This window comes from Aplidium turbinatum, chromosome 11 (genome assembly GCF_918807975.1).
Source record: "Aplidium turbinatum chromosome 11, kaAplTurb1.1, whole genome shotgun sequence".
NCBI classification, from domain to species: domain Eukaryota; kingdom Metazoa; phylum Chordata; class Ascidiacea; order Aplousobranchia; family Polyclinidae; genus Aplidium; species Aplidium turbinatum.
The window spans coordinates 14,706,922-14,717,476 of NC_137482.1; positions in this window are offsets into that span (position 1 = coordinate 14,706,922).

Here is a 10,555-nt window from a genome sequence, read left to right on the forward strand (position 1 = left end):
GTTACGCAACTTTCAAAAGCACGAGCATTTCAAAATGAGAGTCATCAAGTCCTGCCCGCTTTTTTGGACCCTAAGTCCAGCACATCACTAAGTCCAGCACATCTTTTCCAACAGAGAAAAGTCTCTCCACCGCAGCACTGGAAGGAATGGGGGTGTTGTATTTAATGAACAGATGTTTTAACTCGGTATTCGAAAAGCTCAAGGACTTGCTCATGTCCGAAAAAAAGGCGTCCACAATTGCTGCTTCCTTAGATCTGCACCGACGTTTCACGGGATGGCGCAAACACTCCAAAAAATACATCCTCGGAGTCATGACTGGTGTTGGTGTCACTCTTCTCGGTATCAACCTGGCTTGATGTCTCCCGCAACAGTCGAATTACATCTGTCTTGACTTTTTCTCGCAGTGCGTCAGCATCATCCGTGGAAACGTAGTGCAGAAATTGTAGCCACGACGTCTTGAAGGAGGGATGAAGACATGATGCCATAACGCATTTCATGTTGTTGAAGCACTTGTTGAATCGTTTCTTCACCCCTTCAAGGACTTTCACTTTCAACTCCTCACAGGTCACAAGATCACTGATCTCGGTCAACTTCTTCCCGCAAATTGTGATAGTTGGAAGCAAGCAAGGGCGCGGGAAGTAGGGGTGCTCAAGGGGCTGCAGCCCCCCCTAGAGCTATTTCAGCCCCCCCTGGAAATTTTGATAATTGCTTCAGCCCCCCCTAGAAAATTCTGACAATTTCAGTTACATAACATATTTTCAGTAATCGTGTTGCAAAACGTTTTTCTTGGGTTTTATAATGCTCCTGATTCGAAATCGGAAACGTTGTTTTCGTGTATTATACCGATTTGTTTTCCCTGCTGAATTTGCCGATTGAACGCCTTCAAGGCTACTGTCTTGACGGTGCAGCAAATACAGTATGTCTGGTTGCTAGAAGTGAGTGCGGGCCAAACTTAAAGCATTATGCCCTGAATCGGTATACATTCACTGCAGTAATCATGCTCCCGATTTGATTTTGCAAGACGTTGTAAAGGAAGCGAGGCTTATTGCCGATGCCTTAAACTTTGTTCAAAGTGTTACAGTTGTAATTCGTGAATCGTCTATGCGTAAATCTTCATTCATGTCGCTTTTTGGTTCCGATGAAGTTGCCTGCAATTTGCTGGGTTTTCGTCCTACTCGTTGGTGCTTTCGTGCTTTTGCTTCGCTCGTGTTGTTAAGTGCTACCCTACCCTGTCGCAATGACTGACCGACATGACAGAAGATAGTGCAATGCGAGGAGACGCACGTGCAAAAATATTCGGCTTTGTAAAACAAGTACGCACGATGCGGCTTTATATTGCGATTACCTGCAGTGGTGAAGTTTATCAGCCTGCAGAAGCCGTCGCAAGACAGCTCCAAAACAAGAAGATAATTTCTGCTTCTTCAGTTTTGGAATCCATCACCATTCTCCGCGAACGGATCAAAAATTTCAGAAAAGATGAATCGATTTCCAAACTTATGGATGCAGCGAACGTCTTTGCGTTTGCCGATAACCTAAAAACGCCAAAGGATCCCCGAGTGGGCAAAACTCCAGCAAGGTTTCGAAACACACAAGAATCCGATGGTTTGTCGTCTGCGGGAGAAAGAGCGTGGAAACGGTAATAGGCTACATTGAAGCCCTTGATTTGGTTCAAGCTGAGCTTGATCGAAGATTCGACCAGGCGGATCTGCTTACAGCAGCCAACAGATAGAAGGCCCTTCTGAGCTGTGCAAATGGTGAGGAAAGATCTGATAGGCTACTGAGAACAGCTTATCCGATGCCATCAGAAAAGATCGCCTAAAAGCGGAACTTTCCTTGTTCAGCGCAGTGGCCGAGTGGTTAGCGCGTTGGGCTCGCAGTCGAGAGCCTGCATGTTCGACTCCAGCCACCCGCACTTGCTGTTGTTTCTCCGGGCAAGAAACTTTACGATAATTGCCTCTACCCAGTGATCGATTTCGAGTAATGGGTAGTACCAAATTTCAGTCATAAGTAGAGTAGACAACCGAAAACAGACATTGCAGTCGGCTGCAGCGTGGGTCAGGTGTACGTCGGAAGGCGTACACCGATGCATAGCGCTCAAGTCCGCTTTGCTGCAATGCAGGACATTGTCAATGCAGGACATCTACTGGACATTGTCGATAAAGATAATAAAACAAACAAAAAAAACAGCGAAGTTGTAAGTGGAAAAACCGCAAACTCCGTTCAAAAGGTTGCTGAGATACTATCACAACTAAATCCAGGGCCGGATTTAGATGATGGGTGGCCCAGAGCACTTTTACATTGGGGGGCCCCCGGCGACAAACTACTACGTCTACAGTAGCATTAATCCTGCACTACACAGAATTCTGTAGAAACATCAAAGGCTAAAAGAAAAAAATAACACAAAATCACATTTTTTCCACGTCGGAGGGCCTCCTTCAAAAGGGGGGCCCGGGGCACCTGCATCCTTTGCCCCCCCCAAAATCCGGGCCTGACTAAATCCTCAAACACTAGATCTTTTCAAAGAATTGCGAAAATTCGTGGAGCTCTGCCTTTGCCTCCCTGCTTCAGCTGCATCATCAGAACGTTCTTTTTCTGCTCTAAGACGCTTGAAAACGTGGTTGAGAAGCTCAATCACACAAAAAAGACTTAGGCTACTCATCTTGCGTTGATGCATGTCCACCAAAACATTTTGGACACTGTCGATGTCAAAGAACTCATGACACAGTTCATAGAGAAAACACCTGAGCGAAAAGCAATCTTCGGAAGCGTGTGAGAACTCACTTCCACAAACTATCGTTTTCAAATCACTTTCTAATTTATACGTTTTCATTTGAATTTTCTGAACAGTTGCTTTGTTGTTGCCGTTTTTCATTTGTCATAATTTACAATGTATGTGTTTTGGCGTCGTCTCTTACACCGGAGGGGACCGAATGCTTATAGGCTACTACCACTTTTAAATGCTGACCCATATAAGGGGGGTCTGGGGGGCGAAGCCCCCCAGAAGCTGACAACACTACGGCATCTTCAGCCCCCCCTAGAGAAAAATAGTTCCCGCGCCACTGGAAGCAAGACTCCGTAATATGCCTTGGACTCGCCCTGGAGAATGTCTAAAGCCTGGCAGATAGGCTTCATCACACAGAGATATTCGCCGAAGAAGTTGACGTCAGCTAGAAAAGACCGAAACTTTGCAACCAAGCCGATTATATAGCTGCTTGACCACGCCAGTATTGTAAAAAAAACAAGCATTTTTTTCAATTTAATTTAAAAAGTAGCGGGTAGCGGGAGTGCGACTGATAAAAAGTAGCGCCTCTCCCGCTACCGCTACTTTGGATAAAAATAGCGCCGCTACTGCAGCCGCTACTCCAACTAAAAAGTAGCGCTGCTACCGCTACTTTTACCAAAAAAGTAGCGCCGCTAGTAGCGCCGCTACAAAAGTAGCGCGCTACTGCCCACCTCTGCATGTAGCCTACAGTTAGAGATAATTTCAGAAATTTAAAAAAATTTTATGCGGTGGTTTGTATGGCAACCACAAGGATAAGGTATCTAGGAATAGAAGTTAGAAACTATGCATGTAGACTACAGTTAGAGATAATTTCAGAAAGTTAAAAAAAAAATTTATTGCGGTGGTTTGTATGGCAACCACAAGGATAAGGTATATAGGAATAGAAGTTAGAAACTATGCATGTAGACTACAGTTAGAGATAATTTCAGAAAGTTAAAAAAAATTTTATGCGGTGGTTTGTATGGCAACCACAAGGATAAGGTATCTAGGAATAGAAGTTAGAAACTATGCATGTAGACTACAGTTAGAGAGAATTTCAGAAAGTTAAAAAAATATTTGAAAAAACGTGGTACATTACCAGGTGGCGTGGATGTTGTTGTTGCAGGTCGTGAGTTCGAAAAAGGTACTCAGGGTCACCATTGTAACAGAAGTGGCTAAACTAATATTCTGTATACATAGACAGAGCACTACTGTTGCTTCTCAAAAGGGTTTCTTTATTGATTACCCAGCGTGCAAGAGGATGTCATCAGATAGCCGAGACAACGACGAGCTACACCAAGTTGTGTCAATTTAAAAAGAACGAATATTGCCATGCTAGCGTGTTTTATGCAAGAATCGAGTGCTGCCAGGCGCATTGGAAATGAATTAATAAAACTTGAAACAGTTGAATTATGCTAATAATATTAAAACTTGAAAGTAGACTAAACAGTAGAATTATGATAACTGCACTGCAGATATGGCTGATGACGAATACGAGACAGCAGTCGGTACACATTCATATCAGTTTGTATCCTTTTATAGTGAAAAAAAAAAAAAAAGAACGCTTCTGGATAGTATCGAACTCATTCCCTCTAGAATGGCAGCCCGAGACGATACGTATGCTCCACGGACTCAGTTGAAGGAAACGTGTTGAATTTAAAACTTAAGGCGCTTATCGTCTTTTGCTTTGAAAGAAAAAAGTACTTATGTAGTGACGTCATGACCGGTCAAATAGTGTTTCAGATTCAAAGACCGGAGCCGGTCAAATAGCCACTGCCAAAAAAAAAACAATTGAAAAAGGGCAAAAAAAACAATTGAATGAACTTAATACAAGACTGCAGCAAAAAAACAGCATGCGAATGAAATGTATGGTCACATAAAAGACTTTATGAACAAATTACGACTTTGGAAAGCCACATAGCCTACAAACACGAAATCGTTTCCACTTTCCAACTTTGAGAGACTATGGAATGCAATATGCAATTATGCATCCTGAGAAAACTGAATTTGCAGACCGACTTGAAAAATTGTTGTATGAATTTTTGGCTCGTTTCAAGGACTTTAAATCTCATGAACATTTGTTTGGTATATTCTCTTCGCCATTCAACACAGACATTGACAAAGCACCAGGTGATATCCAACTTGAATTGATTGACCTTCAAGAGAAAACAGATTTGAAAGCATTATTTTAGATTTAGAAATGAATCTTGGCGATTTTTACCAAAAACATCTCAACCAAGATGACTTTCCACATTTGAAAAAATTCATGGCTTCAAAAATGACTCTTTTTGGCTCAACGTATAATTTTTTTCTAAAATAGCGTCATAAAATCTCCCTATCGATCGGTTCTGACAGACAAACACTTGGAAAATGGACTTCGAATTGCTAGCCCTTCCATTAAAGTAAATTTGGAAAAAGCCGTGGGGAAAAGAAGTCAGCTGCAAACTTCTCACTGAACTCTTTTAAAGACTGTGTGACAATAGAATTGAATAGCAGTTTTCTTCAGAAATTTATACGTCTTAACTTATTATTTCTGCAAGGAGATCCCCTAATAATACCATGTGAATAACAAAAAACTACTTTTTTGTGCCTGCCACTACTAGAAATCATATGCTAAATAAACATGCGGCCCGCGGTTTCACCCAGTTATTTATATCTGGCCCTCCTGTAGAAAAGGTTGCACACCCCTGCTTTAAAGTTCGAAAACCGGAAGGGGACTAGGTCGGATAGTAATCCGAAAACTAAATCTCGCAAATATATTTTGACGACGAAGTAAGAAAACAACAAAAAATGATTCAGCAGTTCTTCTAAATATTGATTCTAAGTAAATAAACGAATAATGATTTCGTTGCTTGCATTAAAAAGCAGTGAATAACGCGCAATCAATATTTATTTTTAAAAGGAATAGGTAACATAGGCGTAGCCAGGGGGGCGAAAGGGGTCATGGCCCCCCAAATTTTCAAAGATTAGATTCCGAAGTTGAGCCCTTTGTTGAAAATATAATAAAATTTGTAGAAATTTATAGCGTTTTTCAAGACATCTGGCTATTAACACCCCTAAGGATTTGTTTTAGACACACAGAAAGACACCAATAAATTTTGAAAATCGTAAATCGCGCAAAATTTACGCGATTTACATTTCTTTTAACTAATTTGTGGATCAATTTCAGAATGGCTTACTCTGTTGGGTTTTTGTGTAGTTATTGAGTTTTAGTGTAGCTGAGTTTTTGTTGTTTTCTAATTTTAGCGGCAGTTTTTGCCCATTTGTGTGTAAGAGCTACCTTTAATAAGTTAATAGCTGTTTTTCTGGTCATAAATTTCATACAAATATTACCCTAAAAGTGTTTCCAGAAAAAGCTATAATTCATCATTTGAGTGTAAATTTGCAAAAATTTTCCGGGGGAGCATGCCCCCGGACCCCCCTAGAATACGCGTGCCTTCAGCACGCTCTAACCCCTCACCACTTTTATTGCTTCCCTTGCTCAACCCACCAGGATACGCCACTGCACATCAGGTGGGGATGGCTTAATCAAACACTTTGTCGTTCTCATCATTTCATCAAATATTTGGCCCCCCCCAAAATTTTTTTTATGGCTATGCCACTGATAGGTAGGCCTATAAGCAGAGGCGCCGGAACGATTTTTGACTGGGGGGGGCAAGATTACAAAAAAGGGCACTTTTGTTTACTAAAAGGCCAATTTTTTTCAAGTTTAAGATAAGATATAGCGATAATGCTAATCTATCAGCTCACTATGTATTGAATGGTAGCCACTTTAACAAGTCGAAATTCTGCCACTAAACTTGACTAGAAAGAAACCGCCAACCAATCATAAGCTACGGTTTAAGTGACGTAAAAAATGGCGAAAAGAAGATGATAGAAAGCAAATTAAGTGATGGATTTTTTGTCAGCTGGTTGGCTTAGGGGTTAGGGTTAGGGCTAGAAAGTAGTCATTTCATTGACGCGGGTTCGATTCCCACCACTGCTATTGCTCTTTTTCTTCTGTAATTACCAAATAAAGTTCAAAACAAGCATTAACTCTCTGGATGAGTGCTAGAAGGGTCACAATTGGACGGTAGCCTCTTATAACATGTTCTGATTGGTTGGCGGTTGCATTGTAGTCATTCGCAGTGGCAGAATTTCGACTTGTAAAAGTGGCTACCGTATTGAATAGGGATTGTAGATCATAGGGATGCGAAACTTCATCCGCTTTTGGCTTATCCGCAACACTAGAAGGGTTACGTTTTTTTGTAATTTACAACATATTTTACTTTTTATTGGTTATATAAGAAGAGTTAAGTTGGTTTTAAAGTAATTTAAGGTTTTTAGTTGAAAGCAAGCCTGCAGTAAAGCGTAAAAAAAACGTCAAATTGGCAATTGACCCTTCTAATGTTGAAGGAACAACGGAGTTGCGCGTCCTGTAATGTACCGTCCCTAGTATTGAATAATGATAGCCTACAAGTGTCCGGTATACAAAGAAGGACACCATGCTATGTCATAATGATGTGACCTACTGTCAAGCCTTAAAGCAGCCTGCGGCCATGGCCGCTAAGTAGTGCTTGAATGACCGCCGGTGCTACCTCCTCAATCGGCCAAGTTTGGCCACCGGTCTCTTCTGGCCAATTATTTAATTTCGCAATAGAATGATCGTGGATTAACTGTCGAAAATATGTAGTATCAAAGAGTGACGCAAAATTAGGTCAGCGCGTCATAATCGCCACTGTTGCATTGTGCGGAAATATTTGTTATTGATGGAATATATCCATCTGCGATCACCAGCGCTGTAACTGTAAGTCTTGTTTGTAATTCCCGACGTTTATTTTAAAAAAGTCTTAATCCGAAGTGCTAATTTACATCGGCTGGCAATATTGTCGTTTTTATGTCGATTCGATGTTGTCGGACATTGAATCGTTGTTAAAAAGGAGAACTAGGTTAGTTGACATCCTAGGGGAAAACATTTTTGATTATATTTTGCAAAAATTATGCTTCTTTTAGTAATTGTTCCAGACAATTGTTCACCTAATCAAACGTCATATAAAAACCGTTCAGGTCTACTGACTCTTAGCGTATTACGTCATGGAATTTTTCCTAAAAATGAGCCAAAATTGCACCATCGTTCGTAAGACTTGTATCAAACCTGTTTAAACATGAAACATGGCATCACCACCTTTGAACACCTGTTTGAATTGTGTGACAATGTCTTTCACTATTACGTCACAGTACTGCGTACGTGAGTTTGAGATATTGATATCTATTCTGGTCATTCGTGAAATGGTTGCTTGAGAGTTAGTCGCACATTTTACTGTTTTGCTTAGTGCTTGTCAGCTGGACGAAAATTTCCGTCTTTTATCCAAGTAATCTGTTATGTAGTGACAAGTTTTAGTGGTGTACGGCGTTGCATTCCATTTTCGACAGCCAGGTGGCTAATTTTACAGAAATACAATTTTGAATAGACGTTTCAAAGGAGTGTTTCTTTTTCGGTCATTACATGCAGACGAACGGATTTGGGAATCTTATGTTACAATTTTCCCACGAAGAGATTATGGTTTACCGCTGTGACCAGTAATGTCCTTCAGATCATTGAAATACTTATTTTATTACCTTGCCGTCATCGTCAACACATGCCGAATGTTGTTTTTCGTTGCTAAAAAGAATTCTAGGGGAGTGGCGAACTTCTTTAAAATCAGCCACATCGGAGACACTCGTGCGAGTGTCGTTAGTTAGATGGTCCCGCAGTAGGTTACTGGATTACAATCCCGATAAAGCAGTTATTGCCTGGTGCAACGATTCTATTGTAGGACGTCGCCCAGGCCTAGACTTCAACAACGCTAAGTGATCATTTCAGCATGGTTGCAATTTGCAAGTTTAATACTATTTAGCCTACTTGTGCTATCGTTATTTTCGTTTTGTATTTTGGCCTCTAAGCACGCAGATTTGGCCGCCGAGAAGGAGCTCCCGGTAGGCCACGATGGCTGCCGAAAAAAAAACGTATTTTAAGGTCTGTAGGCTACTGTGTTGCAAAATTTTGTGCCGTAAATATTATTTTGAGGCAAAAATGAAAGATTATAATTTGGCTAAAAGCAAATAGCAAAAATTGTTATATTGGAAAATGTGCAGTAGTTTACACGACTTTAAAAGGGCACCATTGCCCCCCCTGCCCTTCCATTTGCAAAAGAATTGAGGGCAGGGGTGGCATCCGCCCCCCCCCCCCCCCCGCTTCCAACGCCCCTGCCTATAAGCATTCGATATTCAGGAAGCAATGAATAACGCTATCGAATAGTGACAACTAGTCGTTACTTCCAACCCTGGGTACGGTATATCCAAAGGATACGCGGAATTACGTTTCTTCAAACTTTCGGGCCTTTTGGAAAGGTCATGGACCCTAAAGGCATACCGGGCCCGACTAAAAACGGACCCCTTGAACTCCCCTATCAACGTTACTGCTCTCAAGAGACATAGCACATGAAAGTAACTTACTAAAATTATGTAAGTTAGGAACCTGATATGCTGGGTTCCACGAACAACTCGGAGCTGGAGATCAATCAATCCTGGTATAAAGCTTGACAGCTCCGGAAGTGCAGCTACTGGTGTAAAGCCTGACAGCTCCAAGCCGGAGCCAGACCTCGTTTATAGCGGTTCCACAGCCCTGGAAGCGACAAAACGCGGACGTTATGACATGCATGATACCAAAACAGGACAATCCGTTTAAAATATGAAACTGTCGCAACGTCTTATCATTTCGATCTTGAGCACGCTTTGACGTGTGAGTTTTGTCGCTTGTACCTGTTTTAAGATTTTTTATGCTATGACAAGTAATATTTTTTGCTTCAATGATAAAACATAAACTGAAAACGGTTTTTCTGCTGCGTTTTCTTTTCCTTTTGCATTTTTAGAGTTGTGTGTTGCAACAGCGCCCACATAAGACATTGGCCACATTGCGCTTGTTAGTTGCTACAGGCGAGAAGCTGTTGAATGAAATTTCTGCTAAAATGTTGACCCATGTGTGAACTGTAAAGTTGTGGAAAAGGGGTTATGAATCACACAAACATTAAAGTTACCCACAAACCTTAAATTAATCATCAAAAACTTTAATTTTTGTATTATTTTAGTTTATTTCTAACTTTGTTAAACTAAAATATGAGATTAAAATCAATCAATAATTGCTACCGTACTGTAGCCTACTGTATATACTTATAAAATTATGTGAGTTGCTGGTGGAAAAGTGCTTTAATAATACTAAATTAGGTTTTATAAACTGATATAGTTTAAAAAGAGAACCACCAGTTTAGTTATAATCCATTCAAGCTACAGTGTACATGCAAAGAGAATCAGAATCAGTTTATTTATCATATAACACCAACATAAGAATAATAAGATTTCTATTTAAATAGCTAAAGACCTTCTGATGATCTCCCTTTCAGAATTAAACAGGTTGTAGAAGCTTTAGAACTATATTTGTAACTACATTTGATGTAAGAATAATAAGAGATATGCTATAAGCTGTTATGTGCCATATGATGAGGAGATAGCAAATAGACCAGTTGGTCATCGAGTCAGCTAAAGAGGTGTAGGAGTTTTTGTTACTTTTAAAAAGGCTAAGCCTGTTGTACAAATATTTACCCTTTTTTTTTTTCAGCAAACACGTTCTCCATATTTTACAAGATATATTGGCCTACCTAATATACACAGGATAGTAATAGACAAATATTGTCAAAAGGCAATTGTACTCATTCAACACAGTCTCACACAGAATCATTTTTCATCAGTTTTTGCATTGTTTTTGTAAAGACTTGTTGT